The following is a 16,188-nucleotide window of genomic DNA, read 5'->3' on the forward strand; positions in this document are numbered from 1 at the left end:
AGAAGCCCGCAAATTCCGTTTCCGACTCCACAACAGTTGTTTTTCAAAATAAAGGCAATTTAATCTTGTTTTAAAATGTATGATTTTTTTTTCTTCAATGTTTGCCCTTTTCAGCCATGGAAAAAGTCTGTGCACGTGCTTGTGTATATATATTTTTTATTTTCAAAGAGTAGTTGCCCATTATTTTATGTGAGATACTTTTGCCAACCATTGTTTTAAAACAAGATTAAAATGCCTTTATTTTGAAAAGTCACTGCCGTGGAGTAAGAAAACGGAAGTTGCTGACTTCTAGCGCATGCGCAAATGTACTTGAAGCCAAGCAAAAAGACGAAGACTGCATGCTATGGTTGTTCGGAGATTCTTCCAATTCACGATCTTAAAGTTATATGATTCACAGCAAATATAGCAACAAATATCTCAATTCGCATTTTCCAAAGCCACGAAACGTGCATTGAGTTTGGAGCGATATGTGAAGTGAAGATTGAAGACGTGATAGAAGATGGACGACTACTGCTATGCTAAGATGGCGACGTCCGCTAAAAGAGAACATGAAAGAGAATCAACTTCCAGCAAATCACCAACGGAGATAAAGACGAAAGATGAAGGTGAGTGACTTGAAGTTTTGTCATTTGAAAACTGTTTGAATTCCAAGCCCTAAAAATAGAAATTAGCCGACTTTGTTGAACAATGTAAACAAAGAACCTGTTAGCATTTTTACCTCGATCAAAAATGGCGGAAATGTTTGTCAGAAATTACCGCAGTAGTATCCTGCACCGGAAAAACTGCCTTCATTTAAATAGATAGTGATTTTAATCGAGATTGGATGGTATATACTTTGTATTTTTTGTTTAGCACTTAGCAATAGTGCTAATTGCTTGATCTGCTTATCACTCAGCTTCTAAAACTTGTAGCTCATCCTCCTTATATTCAGGCTCAGAAATATAAGGTTCTGGATCATAATTTGTCCCAAAGTCTTCTTTGATGACACTCGTGAAGTCTGCCTTTATTAGTTACAGTTGGTGGTGTTGTTGAAGGAAATAGCGAACGTTGTGATGCGTCTGTGAAAATAATGCGCCGCCGTTTGCTTAAAATGATGAAAATATGTAAATATTACATGTTATTATGAATGTGTCTGTTATTACATTACATATATACTTATAGCGTGTATATAAAAAGTTGCTGGAAGCTTTTGGATATTTCTTAGTTTTTTATCGGCGAATTAGAGTGCATCCCCATTGCCTGCATTGTTAGCTGACTTTTGCTAGCGTTTATTTAGGAGTTAGAATGAGTGATGGGCAGTAGTGCACAACAAGTAGCGACGCTATGTAGCTTAACTACAGTTCCCAGTAGCGTGGCGTTAACTTAGCTATTTTTTGACACATGTAGTGATGTAGCGTCCATCAAACGCTACAAAGAGAGAAAATTGCTAATCAAGGGCTGGAATAGAAAATATATATTGCTATAATTATTTTATTTTATTGTTAATATGATTGTTAGTTATTTGTTCCTAATGTATACCTGGTTGTTCCTTTAGATTATATTAAAAATTGCGTTTTGGTGGTACTGTTTTTACGTTTTCAAATTAATAAATTTGATTGATTGATTGAGAAGTTTATTGCCATCTTAAAGAATTTAATCCATGTAATGCTTTCAAAAGGCAAATGGATGGCACAAAAAGCCATTGTGGTCCATTAAATATTCATCACATTTGATATATTTAAAGGGGAACATTATCACCAGACCTATGTAAGCGTCAATATATACCTTGATGTTGCAGAAAAAAGACCATATATTTTTTTAACCGATTTCCGAACTCTAAATGGGTGAATTTTGGAGAATTAAACGCCTTTCTATTATTCGCTCTTGGAGCGATGACGTCACATCGGGAAGCAATCCGCCATTTTCTCAAACACATTACAAACACAGAGTCAAATCAGCTGCGTTATTTTCCGTTTTTTCGACTGTTTTCCGTACCTTGGAGACATCATGCCTCGTCGGTGTGTTGTCGGAGGGTGTAACAACACCAACAGGGACGGATTCAAGTTGCACCAGTGGCCCAAAGATGCCAAAGTGGCAAGAAATTGGACGTTTGTTCCGCACACTTTACCGACGAAAGCTATGCTACGACAGAGATGGCAAGAATGTGTGGATATCCTGCGACACTCAAAGCAGATGCATTTCCAACGACAAAGTCAAAGAAATCTGCCGCCAGACCCCCATTGAATCTGCCGGAGTGTGTGAGCAATTCAGGGACAAAGGACCTCGGTAGCACGGCAAGCAATGGCGGCAATTTGTTCCCGCAGACGAGCGAGCTAAACCCCCTGGATGTCTTGGCTCACACCGTCCCTTATGCCACCGAAGATGATCAAGAGAAGAATATCGACCCTAGCTTCTTTGGCCTGCTGACATCAACTCCAAAGCTGGACAGATCAGCTTTCAGGAAAAGAGAGCGGATGAGGGTATGTCTACAGAATATATTAATTGATGAAAATTGGGCTGTCTGCACTCTCAAAGTGCATGTTGTTGCCAAATGTATTTCATATGCTGTAAACCTAGTTCATAGTTGTTAGTTTCCTTTAATGCCAAACAAACACATACTAATCGTTGGTTAGAAGGTGATCGCCGAATTCGTCCTCGCTTTCTCCCGTGTCGCTGGCTGTCGTGTCGTTTTCGCTTGCATACGGTTGAAACCGATATGGCTCAATAGCTTCAGTTTCTTCTCCAATTTCGTTTTCGCTACCTGCCTCCACACTACAACCATCCGTTTCAATACATGCGTAATCTGTTGAATCGCTTAAGCCGCTGAAATCCGAGTCTGAATCCGAGCTAATGTCGCTATAGCTTGCTGTTCTTTCCGCCGTGTTTGTTTGTATCGGCATCACTATGTGACGTCACAGGAAAATGGACGGGTTTATATAACGATGGTTAAAATCAGGCACTTTGAAGCTTTTTTTAGGGATATTGCGTGATGGGCAAAATTTTGAAAAAAACTTCGAAAAATAAAATAAGCCACTGGGAACTGATTTTTAATGTTTTTAACCATTCTGAAATTGTGATAATGGTCCCCTTTAATAATAAAAGATATATAACCTGTAGCATGTATATAAAAAATGATGTTACATTTATTAATAAATTATGTACATATACATAGGGGTGTAACGGTACGTGTATTTGTATTGAACCGCTTCGGTACGGGGGTTTGGGTTCGGTTCGGAGGTGTACCGAACGAGTTTCCACACGAACATATTAAGTAGCCACCGATGCTAAAGTCTTAACAAGCTGCTCCGCTTCGTTCTGCCTGTCTCTGTCAGGACTCTACACAGCACCCAGCATTGTCCCGCCCACACAACCATCTGATTGGCTGTTACCGCTCTGTATGTAACCAATCAGCAGTGCGTATTCAGAGCGCATGTAGTCAGTGCTTAGCGTTTAGCAGGTAAGCATCAGGCAGCGGACTCTCCCCAAATGATAATAAACACCTCCCAGTCAACTACTAGTAACATCACTATGAGCCCGTTGACATTCTAGAAACATAAAAGGCAGCTCAGCTCGCTCGCAGTCCTAGCTTGAGGTGAAGGCCAATTAGCTTTTAGTGTAACGTTAGCTCATTTTGCAGTGTGTGTGTTACAGACAGCAAAGCCCTGTCTGTCTGTTATTTCACTTTACCTTTTTCTGTGTTGATTGAGCTGTGTTGAAGCAGCAAAAAAGGACATTATGTTAAATGAAGAGTTTCTGTCTCTGATAGTTGAAATAATAATGTAACTGCATCATAAAGCCTACATGAACTCCATGGTGTTCAGGGATGAATAGTCTCTCCTATTGCTATTGTACCATTTTTTTCAGCTATAGTTACATTAATCATTAGTAATGCAGCAGCCTAGTTTTGAATGGCAGGGTCCCTGCTATCACATGTTGATACAAATATAACATTTACATAATAAAAATCAACTCCAGGCTTCCCAAATACTGTAATTAATTAATCTTGATGAGGTGACTTGAAACTGTTTAATGTTGCACTTTTTATATGTAGAAGAAAAGTGTTGTCCTTTTATTTAATCTGAGCAACAACTTGAGGCAGTTTAATGTTGATTAACGTGGGCAGAATTATTATAGTGTTCCCAATGTTAAAAGGATAAAGCCATTGTTTACAAATTTGGTAAATAAACATCCAAAACATTTATATTTTGTTGTCTTATTAATGAACCGAACTGTGATCTCTAAACCGAAGTACCGTATTTTCCGCACTATTAGCCGCACCTAAAAACCACAAATTTACTCAAAAGCTGACAGTGCGGCTTATAACCCGGTGCGCTTTATATATGGATTAATATTCAGATTCATTTTCATAAAGTTTAGGTCTCGCAACTACGGTAAACAGCCGCCATCTTTTTTCCCCGTAGAAGAGGAAGTGCTTCTTCTTCTACGGCAAGCAACCGCCAAGGTAAGCACCCACCCCCATAGAAGAGGAAGCGCTTCTTCTTCTACTGTAAGCAACCACCCGCCCCCGTAGAAGAAGAAGAAGCGCGCGGATAATACGTTTCATTTCCTTTGTGTGTTTACATCTGTAAAGACCACAAAATGGCTCCTACTAAGCGACAGGTTTCCGGTTCATGAAAAGACGCAATCTCTCCATCCGCACACGGACTACTATTTCACAGCAACTGCCTAAAGACTTTCAAGAAAAGCTGGCTACTTTCCGTGCATATTGTAAAAACAAGATAGCTGAAAAAAAGATCCGGCCAGAGAACATTATCAACATGGACGAGGTTCCACTGACTTTTGATATTCCTGTGAACCGCACTGTGGATACAACGGGAGCACGTACGGTGAATATTCGCACCACAGGGAATGAGAAGTCATCCTTCACTGTGGTTCTAGCTTGCCATGCTAATGGCCAGAAACTTCCACCCATGGTGATATTCAAAAGGAAGACCTTGCCAAAAGAGAACTTTCCAGCCGGCGTCATCATAAAAGCTAACTCGAAGGGATGGATGGATGAAGAAAAGATGAGCGAGTGGTTAAGGGAAGTTTACGCGAAGAGGCCGGGTGGCTTTTTTCACGCAGCTCCGTCCATGTTGATATACGACTCCATGCACGCCCACATCACGCTGGTTTTTAATATATTATTAAAGTTTGACTGACCTATCTGACTGTTTTTTTGACATTCCCTTTAGCGCAGTTAGATGCGGCTTATAACACGGGGCGGCTTATAGGTGGACAAAGTTTTGAAATATGCCGTTCATTGAAGGCGCGGCTTATAACCCAGGGCGGCTTATGGTGCGGAAAATACGGTATGTACCAAACCGAAATTTTTGGGTACCGTTACACCCCTAGTATTTTCACATTCACCCATTCACACACTGATGGCTGGAGCTGCCATGCTAGGCCCTAACCATGACCCATCAGGAGCAAGGTCTTGCTCAGGGACACAACGGACGGGACTCAGATGGCGGAAGCTGGGGATCGAACCGGGAACCTTCACGTTGCTGGCACGGCCGCTCTACCAACCGAGCCACACCGTCCCATCCATCCATCTTCTTCTGCTTATCCGTGGTCGGGTCACAGGGGCAGCAGCCTAAGCAGAGAAGCCCAGACTTCCCTCTCCCCAGCCACTTCGTCCAGCTCCTCCCGGGGGATCCCGAGGCGTTCCCAGGGCCAGCCAGGAGACATAGTCTTCCCGACGTGTCCTGGGTCTTGTCCGTGGCCTCCTACCGGTCGGACGTGCCCTAAACACCTCCCCAGGGAGGCGTTCGGGTGGCATCCTGACCAGATGCCCGAACCACCTCATCTGGTTCCTCTCCATGTGGCTTTACTTTGAGTTCCTCACGGATGACAGAGCTTCTCACCCTATCTCTAAGGGAGAGACCCGCCACCAAGCGGAGGAAACTCATTTGGGCCGCTTGTACCCGTGATCTTGTCATTTCGATCATAACCCAAAGCTCATGACCATAGGTGAGGATGGGAACGTAGATCGACCGGTAAATGGAGAGCTTTGCCTTCTGGCTCAGCTCCTTCTTCAACACGTCCGCATTACTGAAGACGCCGCACCGTGAACAAGACTCCGAGGTACTTGAACTCCTCCCCTTGGGGCAAGATCTCCTCCCCAACCCGGAGATGGCACTCCACTTTTTTCCGGGCGAGGACCATGGACTCGGACTTGGAGGTGCTGATTCTCATCCCAGTCGCTTCACACTCGGCTGTGAACCGATCCAGTGAGAGCTGAAGATCCTGGCCAGATGAAGCCATCAGGACCACATCATCTGCAAAAAGCAGAGACCTAATCCTGCAGCCACCAAACCAGATCCCCTCAACGCCTTGACTGCGCCTAGAAATTCTGTCCATAAAAGTTATGAACAGAATGGGTGACAAAGGGCAGCCTTGGCGGAGTCCAACCCTCACTGGAAACGCCACGCCGTCCCATTAATATTATGTATAGTATATCAATATATGTGTGTATATATACATGAATACACACACATATATATATATATATATATATATATATATATATATATATATATATATATATATATATATGTATGTGTGGGGAAAAAAATCACAAGACTATTTCATCTCTACAGGCCTGTTTCATGAGGGGGGGTTCCCTCAATCATCAGGAGATTTTAATGGGAGCATTCACATACCATGGTTTATATAGGGCACAGAGTGGGTGGGTACAGGCTGGCGTAGGGGCGTGGTGATTGGCTCATGTGTTACCTAGGAGGTGTTTCCGTCTGTGGCGGCATGCTGTTACAATTTCGCTGCGCTTGTTGAGGGATGACAGGTCTGGACGGTAAATAATAAACAGTTTCTCTTTCAAGCATAGGTTGCATCTTTTATTACCACTATTGTAAGGTGTGCTGGATGCAAGAATTTGCCATGTTATTGAATATTCAACATATATATATATATATATATATATATATATATATATATATATATATATATATATATATATATATATATATAGGTGGCGACTTGTCCAGGGTGTACACCGCCTTCCGCCTGATTGTAGCTGAGATAGGCTCCAGCGCGACCCGGAAGGGAATAAGCGGTAGAAAATGGATGGATATATATATATTTATATATATATATATATATATATATATATATATATATATATATGTGCGTGTGTGTATATTTATATATATGTAGATGTTACTTTACATGTAGTTGGCTTTCGGCCCTTGGCCAAATTTTTTTAGCCAAATGTGGCCCTCGAGTCAAAAAGTTTAGAGACCCCTGCACTGGCTTTTCTAGAGCTTTGCAGCTCTTTAGTAATCAAACCATTACTGCATTTAAACATGTTCTACAACCTGTCACTATTTACACTTCACACACCCTCTTTATTAACCAGTAGAATTGTCCTTTGTTGCCTTTCTTCCTCTCCACCATGTTATTGCTTGTATGCACTTTGTGTGTGCGTTTTGACACACTCAACATCATGCGCCTTGGCTCTGTAGTCACCATCATTTCATTCAGATGAAAGAACGGTACCGGTACTTTTCAAAGGTGATATAGTACCGATTTTAATTGATTAGTACCACTATACTTTATTAGTAGCAGTATACTGTACAACCCTACTACACACACATACAGTACATAGAAGAAATTGTGTTTTTGTTGTTTGTGTCTTGCAGACATCCAGCAGCTGATCGGTAATCCAGAAGAAGTTTCCCCTCAGTTAGGGGGGAGCTCCACTTTGAAGCAGGAGACTCCACAACCACCCTGCATTAAAAAGGAAGAGGAGGAACTCTGCATCACTCAGGAGGGAGAGTGTCTTCTAGGACGAGAGGAAGCTGATGACACCAAGTTTCCACTGAATATTCTCTTTGTGAAGACTGAAGATGATGAAGAGAAACCACAAGTAGACGACCTCTTAGCTCCACTATCAGATAGTGAGGCTGAAGACGAGGTTGAAGAACCTTTGAGCAGCGATAAAGACTGTGAAGGTGATATGAGGACTCACACTGACAACAAACACTCTGAATGCTCTACAAAGAAGAGAGGTAAAACATGTTTGAGCTGCTCGGTTTGTGCTAAAAGTTTCACTAAAAAGAGCAGTTTGACTCTACACATGAGAACACGCACATGTGAAAAAACATTCAGTTGTTCAGTTTGTGGCAAAAGCTTTTCTCAAAATAGCCATTTGACTCAACACATGAGAACACACACAGGTGAAAAACCATTTAAATGTTCGGTTTGTGGCAAAAGCTTTTCTCAAAATGGCTCTTTGACTCAACACACGAGAACACACACAGATGAAAAACCATTTAATTGTTCAGTTTGTGACAAAAGCTTTTCTCGAAATTGCAGTTTGACTAAACATATGAGAACACACACTGGTGAAAAACCATTTAATTGTTCAGTTTGTGGCAAAAGGTTTTCTCAAAATAGGGATTTGACTAAACACATGAGAACACACACAGGTGAAAAACCATTTAGTTGTTCGGTTTGTGACAAAAGCTTTTGTCGAAATAGCCATTTGACTCAACATATTAGAACACACACAGGTGAAAAACCATTTAATTGTTCAGTTTGTGGCAACAGCTTTTCTCATAATGGCTCTTTGTGTCGACACATGAGAACACACGCTGGAGAAAAACCATTTAGTTGTTCAGTGTGCTGTAAAAGGTTCACACATAATGCAGACGCAGTAAAACACATAAGAACACACAAGGGAAAATAACCAATTAGCTGTTTAGTTTGTGGTATGTTGCTCATATGTGGTGACATCCACCCTACCCAGGACCTCCTCACTGCTTCTTTCACAAATATCTGAGGTATTCATACAAACTTGGATTATTTGGAGCATAATCTTATCTACTCATGACCCCATGTCTTCTCTGTATGTGAAACCTTCCTGAACAGTAAGATAGATGATGCTTCAAGTGCTTGGTTACTCCTTCTTCAGTCCAGGGACCTGGGGCCTCATGTGTCAAGTTGGTGCACGCTCAAAAACCTGCACTACACCCTTTTTCACTGCAAAGTTGACATGTATCAAAACTGACGTTGACGATGATGGGTAACAGTTCCCACAATGGACCACAATGGAAACAATCGTTTTGGCTTTTTGTGCCATTCATTTGCCTTTTTAAATTATTACATGGATTCAATTATTTAAGATGTCAATAAACATCTCAATTAATCAGTCCCAAAAAGTGCCAACTTCTACTCCTCAAACTGATTGATGTGCAAATCAGAGACATATGAACAATTAACACCCACAACCCAACCCCCATAAAGTGGTTTCGTAACTCAGAGCTAACCACTGGAAATATGGAGGCGAGTCATCCAGACATGCCCGTGTTTCTCCTTCTCCTACATGTACAGACACTTGTGGAAATCAAACATGAATACCTTAAGAGAAAGCGATTGCAGCTATTTGGGATACAACACTTCTCGGACGAGAAGAGAACTTTCCAATGTGTGATTCACTACAATAGGGCCCCAAAGCACACTGGATTCCAATTACTTGAAATACCACAACACTGGATATTGCTAAGATAAATAAAATGAAAGAATTTGCACACAAAGCAACACTGGAGGTAACTATGACGTGTGCATTATCACAATTTCAAAATGGTTAAAACCATTAAAAATCAGTTCCCAGTGGCTTATTATATTTTTCGAAGTTTTTTTCAAAATTTTACCCATCACGCAATATCCCTAAAAAAAAGCTTCAAAGTGCCTGATTTTAACCATCGTTATATACACCCGTCCATTTTCCTGTGACGTCACATAGTGAAGCCAACACAAACAAACATGGCGGAAAGAACAGCAAGCTATAGCGACATTAGCTCGGATTCAGACTCGGATTTCAGCGGCTTAAGCGATTCAACAGATTACGCATGTATTGAAACGGATGGTTGTAGTGTGGAGGCAGGTAGCGAAAACCAAATTGAAGAAGAAACTGAAGCTATTGGGCCATATTGGTTTGAACCGTATGCAAGCGAAACCGACGAAAACGACACGACAGCCAGCGACACGGGAGAAAGCGAGGACGAATTCGGCGATCGCCTTCCAACCAACGATTGGTATGTGTTTGTTTGGCATTAAAGGAAACTAACAACTATGAACTAGGTTTACAGCATATGAAATACATTTGGCAACAACATGCACTTTGAGAGTGCAGACAGACCAATTTCAATCAATTAATATATTCTGTAGACATACCCTCATCCATGCTCTTTTCCTGAAAGCTGATCAGTCCAGTTTTGGAGTTGATGTCAGCAGGCCAGGGAAGCTAGGGTCGATATTCTTCTCTTGATCATCTTCGGTGGCATAAGGGATGGTGTGAGCCAAGACATCCAGGGGGGTTTAGCTCGCTCGTCTGCGGGAACAAACTGCCGCCATTGCTTGCCGTGCTACCGAGGGCCTTTGTCCCTGAATTGCTCACACACTCCGGCAGATTCAATGGGGGTCTGGCGGCAGATTTCTTTGACTTTATCGTTGGAAATGCATCTGCTTTGAGTGTTGCAGGATATCCACACATTCTTGCCATCTCTGTCGTAGCATAGCTTTCGTCGGTAAAGTGTGCGGAACAAACGTCCAATTTCTTGCCACTTTGGCATCTTTGGGCCACTGGTGCAACTTGAATCCGTCCCTGTTGGTGTTGTTACACCCTCCGACAACACACCGACGAGGCATGATGTCTCCAAGGTACGGAAAACAGTCGAAAAAACGGAAAATAACAGAGCTGATTTGACTCGGTGTTTGAGAAAATGGCGGATTGCTTCCCGATGCGACGTCACATTGTGATGTCATCGCTCCGAGAGCGAATATTAGAAAGGCGTTTATTTCGCCAAAATTCACCCATTTAGAGTTCGGAAATCGGTTAAAAAAATATATGGTCTTTTTTCTGCAACATCAAGGTATATATTGACGCTTACCGGTACATAGGTCTGGTGATAATGTTCCCCTTTAAGAGTTATTATATTTGTAATAGATGACTTCATAAAAATATAACTAATGTGTGATTATTATTAATGGTATATACCATTATGGGGATACGTAAGCAATCAACCCTGCAAATCAAAGCCCAATGTTGCAATATTACAACATTTCTCTAAAAACACACATAAAAAAATTTTCTTCAATTTCTGCATCAAATGCCTCCTACAACAACATCTGAAAGGTCAAATTTTTTATTTATTTTTTTAGGTTTACCTATATTTGGGTCTTGCAGGGTTAAATATGTGTCATAAATAAATATTAATACATAAGTTAATGATGCAGAGTTATAACATATTATTAGAAAATGTGTGATTGTAAAATCTCCTGAGCAAAATGTAAACGGATTGTGTTAATTGTGTTGCGAAGCGGAAGGATTGTTGTGATGTTGCGACCCCACGGACTGTAAACAAGGCAGAACATGCAAGAGGGGAGGGTGCTTGAGCACGTTGTCTTCAGCTCCTCCAAACATTGAAGTGTATTCCATGATTTGTGCAAGTGATTATTAGAACCTCTTTTCCTTAAAAGCAGCCAACGAGGTATTGTATTTTTGTCATTGAATTTCTTTCTGAGTGTTTATTGATGTGAAATCAAAGTCTGATGTACTGTATTTTGTAAGTTCTCAGGGGGTGTTGGCGTGGATGGTGTGTACAGCAAGAAGGAGTCAATAAACGCCCGTTTTACAAAAAAGAACTTTCCTGTGTTGCCGTGTATGGAAAGGAGCTACACTAACTGTCTGGTGTTTGACAGGATTCATGGAAGTTTATTGTCATACCAGCACACGATACACATGAGATGGCACACAATTTAGTAGCGTCATAGAAGATGGACGAGTAAGAGATATGCAGTGTGAAGAGAAGACTGGACCACATGTCTACATCAACGTGCAGAGAATTAGGGATGATGTTTGATAAGAAATTATCGAGTTCGAGCCTATTATCGAATCCTCTTATCGAATCCTCTTATCGAACCGATTCCTTATCGAATCCAGATAGGTTGTTGTATATGGAAAAAAACACAATATTTGGATTAACAAAAGCTCACTTTTATTTTATAAGAAATAAATTAAATAAATAAATAAATATTGACTGTTACCCCCCTAAAAAAATAAAGTATATTAAGTGGGATTTTTCAGAAAAACAAATATATACAGTAACACAAAAACAACCTGTCTCTGTGATCACTATAGGTGTATAAATAATAATATAGTGTTAAATAAAATCAGTCCCTTGGGCACAAAACTGAAAATAATACAGCTCTCCAAAAAGTGCACTTCTGCTGCTATTGGAACATACTAACTACACACACAGGCAGACAGCTAACAAACAATCCAAGATGTCTAATAAAGTTCCAAAGCAGATTAATCCATTTAGGCTCTTTATTGTTGTTGATCTTGCTTTGTCTTTTCCTATCTTTACTTTTGTCTTGCACTGGACTGTTATTTTCTTTTCTTTAAACTGAAATACACACAATGACAAACGTATAAGCTATGTGATTCAATTAACATACTCAAATTTAATACACAACATGTAAATATTAGCTTCACACAAATATACAGTACTATCATCAAACAAATACTTCTGAGTGTTGAAACTATTTCGATGGTGGAAATACACGACTGGCAGCCATTTTAAGTCCTCAAAACATCCATTGAAACAGTGCACAAAAATCGTTTTTCAATAAACATCTTAGTTTTCCCACTTTTATTCTCTGGCTTTTAACACTACGTGAGTTGTGTGGTCCTCTGTTGTCCTCTGTGTTTTTAAAATTGTGATTTCTATTTACTGTTTTAATTGGTTTTACCCTTTTGAAATTGTTTTTAATCATATTTATTTTATATTGTTTTTAATTGTGTTTAATATTGTTGTGCAGCACTTTGGAAACATTTTGTTGTTTAAATGTGCTATATAAATAAAGTGGATTGGATTGGATTGGATTGGATAGTTTTAAATTTAACCACTTTCCACCTTAATATTGAGTTACATAAACAAGTTAAACAGTTTACTTACAGACTTATCTTTTCCAAGGCTTGTAAGAGCTAACACAACTTGTCTACTTCTCAATTGTCTCATGAACTGAACTGGCCTGCCAACCCGGAAGTGGCCAGGCTAATGACGCGTAGTATTTTCATATCGCCACAAGGTGTCAGTAAGAGTCTACAATCAAATGAGCATAACATTGCCCATTTGGGATTCGTTCCCAGGGATTTCGAATAAAGAACCAACTCTTTTTCTTTACTATAGTGGTCTCGAAAACGGGTACAGGTTCTCAAAAAGGGATTCGGTTCTTTTCTTATCGAACAACCGGGAAAACCGGTTTCAAGCATCATCCCTACAGAGGATTGGAGGTAATAAAGAACAAGAATATATTCATTACTGTCAACTTTTGATTGGGAAGTTCAAAGTTACCAAATAAAATTTTGCATTGTTGTTATACGCCTTGTTAGAATATTGTAGATCGTAAACACCCCCCGGCTGGTCCGCGAGCACCTGCAGGAGCTGCAACTGTTGGCGGGATTCCTCGAGTTGCTGGCGGCTCCGTGAGCGCCCCCACGAGGGCCCACAGGAGATTGTCCTCCCCCGCCTCCGATGGTCCTTCCCGATTGGGCGCCAAATGTGAACGACTCTGACTGTCGTCCAAGTTCGCAGGACCATCAAGGAAGCGGAAGGGCTCCGGTGTGCCCTGCCTCCCTGTTGGCCTGCTGGCCACGCCTCCTCGCCGCCATCTTGAAGCGGGCTCCGGCGGAGCACGCCTCGCTGTCGGTCTGCCGGCCCCGCCTCCCTACAGGGTTATACCGTATTTTTCGGATTATAAATCGCAGTTTTTTTTCACAGTTTTGACAGTTTTACATTACTGTAAAATATCAAATAATATTATTTATCTCATTCACGTAAGAGACTAAGCGTATATCAGCAATCGTCACACACACACGTCAACCAATAATAATTTGGCGGGGGCGGGTCATGGCAGAAGTACATTGTGAAAAAAAAAATGCTACCTGTTACTACTTCCGTACCTATGAAAATTGATCCTTTCAACACTGGTGGTAATTTATAAGTTCGGGTCGCTTTTCAGCTGAACATCTCTGCGCTGCTGACCCGTCTCCGCTCGGGATGGTTTCCTGCTGGCCCCACTATGGACTGGACTCTTACTATTATGTTAGATCCACTATGGACTGGACTCTCACTATTATGTTAGATCCACTATGGACTAGACTCTCACACTATTATGTTAGATCCACTATGAACTGGACTCTCACACTATTATGTTAGATCAACTATGGACTGGACTCTTACTATTATGTTAGATCCACTACGGACTGGACTCTTACTATTATGTTAGATCCTCTATGGACTGGACTCTTACTATTATGTTAGATCCACTATGGACTGGACTCTTACTATTATGTTAGATCCACTATGGACTGCACTCTCACTATTATGTTAGATCCACTATGGACTGGACTCTCACAATATTATGTTAGATCCACTATGGACTGGACTCTCACACTATTATGTTAGATCCACTATGGACTGGACTCTCACAATATTATGTTAGATCCACTATGGACTGGACTCTCACTATTATGTTAGATCCACTATGGACTGGACTCTCACTATTATGTTAGATCCACTATGGACTGGACTCTCACTATAATGTTAGATCCACTATGGACTGGACTCTCACACTATTATGTTAGATCCACTATGGACTGGACTCTCACACTATTATGTTAGATCCACTATGGACTGGACTCTTACTATTATGTTAGATCCACTATGGACTGGACTCTCACAATATTATGTTAGATCCACTATGGACTGGACTCTCACAATATTATGTTAGATCCACTATGGACTGGACTCTCACTATTATGTTAGATCCACTATGGACTGGACTCTCACAATATTATGTTAGATCCACTATGGACTGGACTCTCACACTATTATGTTAGATCCACTATGGACTGGACTCTCACAATAGTATGTTAGATCCACTATGGACTGGACTCTCACACTATTATGCTACATCCACTGTGGACTGGACTCTCACTATTATATTAGATCCACTATGGACTGGACTTTCACACTATTATGTTAGATCCACTATGGACTGGACTCTCACTATTATGTTAGATCCACTATGGACTGGACTCTCACAATATTATGTTAGATCCACTATGGACTGGACTCTTACTATTATGTTAGATCCACTATGGACTGGACTCTTACTATTATGTTAGATCCACTATGGACTGGACTCTCACAATATTATGTTAGATCCACTATGGACTGGACTCTTACTATTATGTTAGATCCACTATGGACTGTACTCTTACTATTATGTTAGATCCACTATGGACTGGACTCTCACAATATTATGTTAGATCCACTATGGACTGGACTCTCACTATTATGTTAGATCCACTATGGACTGGACTCTTACTATTATGTTAGATCCACTATGGACTGTACTCTTACTATTATGTTGGATCCACTATGGACTGGACTCTCACAATATTATGTTAGATCCACTATGGACTGGACTCTCACAATATTATGTCAGACCCACTCGACATCCATTGCATTCGGTCTCCCCTAGGGGGTTGGGGGGGGTTACCCACATATGCGGACCTCTCCAAGGTTTCTCATAGTCATTCACATCGACGTCCCACTGGGGTGAGTTTTTCCTTGCCCTTATGTGGGCTCTGTACCGGGGATGTCGTTGTGGCTTGTGCAGCCCTTTGAGACACTTGCGATTAAGGGCTATATAAATAAACATTGAATTTCGGGAGTCTCCCGGAAAATTCGGGAGGGTTGGCAAGTATGCTCCAAACTCAATGCACGTTTCGTGGCTTTGGAAAATACCAATTGAGATATTTGTTGCTATATTTGCTGTGAATCATATGACTTTAAGATCGGGAATTCGAAAATTCTCCGAACAACCATAGCATGCGGTCTTCCTCTTTTTGCTTGGCTTCACGTACATTTGCGCATGCGCTGGAAGCCAGCAACTTCCGTTTCTTACCCCACAACGTTGTTTTTCAAAATAAAGGCAATTTAATGTTGTTTTAAAACAATGGTTGGTAAAAGTATCTAACATTAAATAATCTACAACTCCTCTTTGAAAATAAAATATATATAAATACAAGCACGTGCACAGACTTTTTCCATGGCTGTTGTTCAAACCAGGAAAAGGGCAAACTGATTGGTTATTTTACTCCTGTTTTACGTT

General features: G+C 40.8%; 1 pseudogene; it reads left to right on the plus strand.

Moving 5' to 3' along the window:
• The first annotated feature begins 7,641 nt into the window (after positions 1–7,641).
• Positions 7,642–13,683, plus strand: LOC140679655 (uncharacterized; annotated as a pseudogene).
• Positions 13,684–16,188: the final 2,505 nt, after the last annotated feature.

Source organism: Nerophis lumbriciformis, linkage group LG20 (assembly GCF_033978685.3).
Source record: "Nerophis lumbriciformis linkage group LG20, RoL_Nlum_v2.1, whole genome shotgun sequence".
Taxonomy (NCBI): domain Eukaryota; kingdom Metazoa; phylum Chordata; class Actinopteri; order Syngnathiformes; family Syngnathidae; genus Nerophis; species Nerophis lumbriciformis.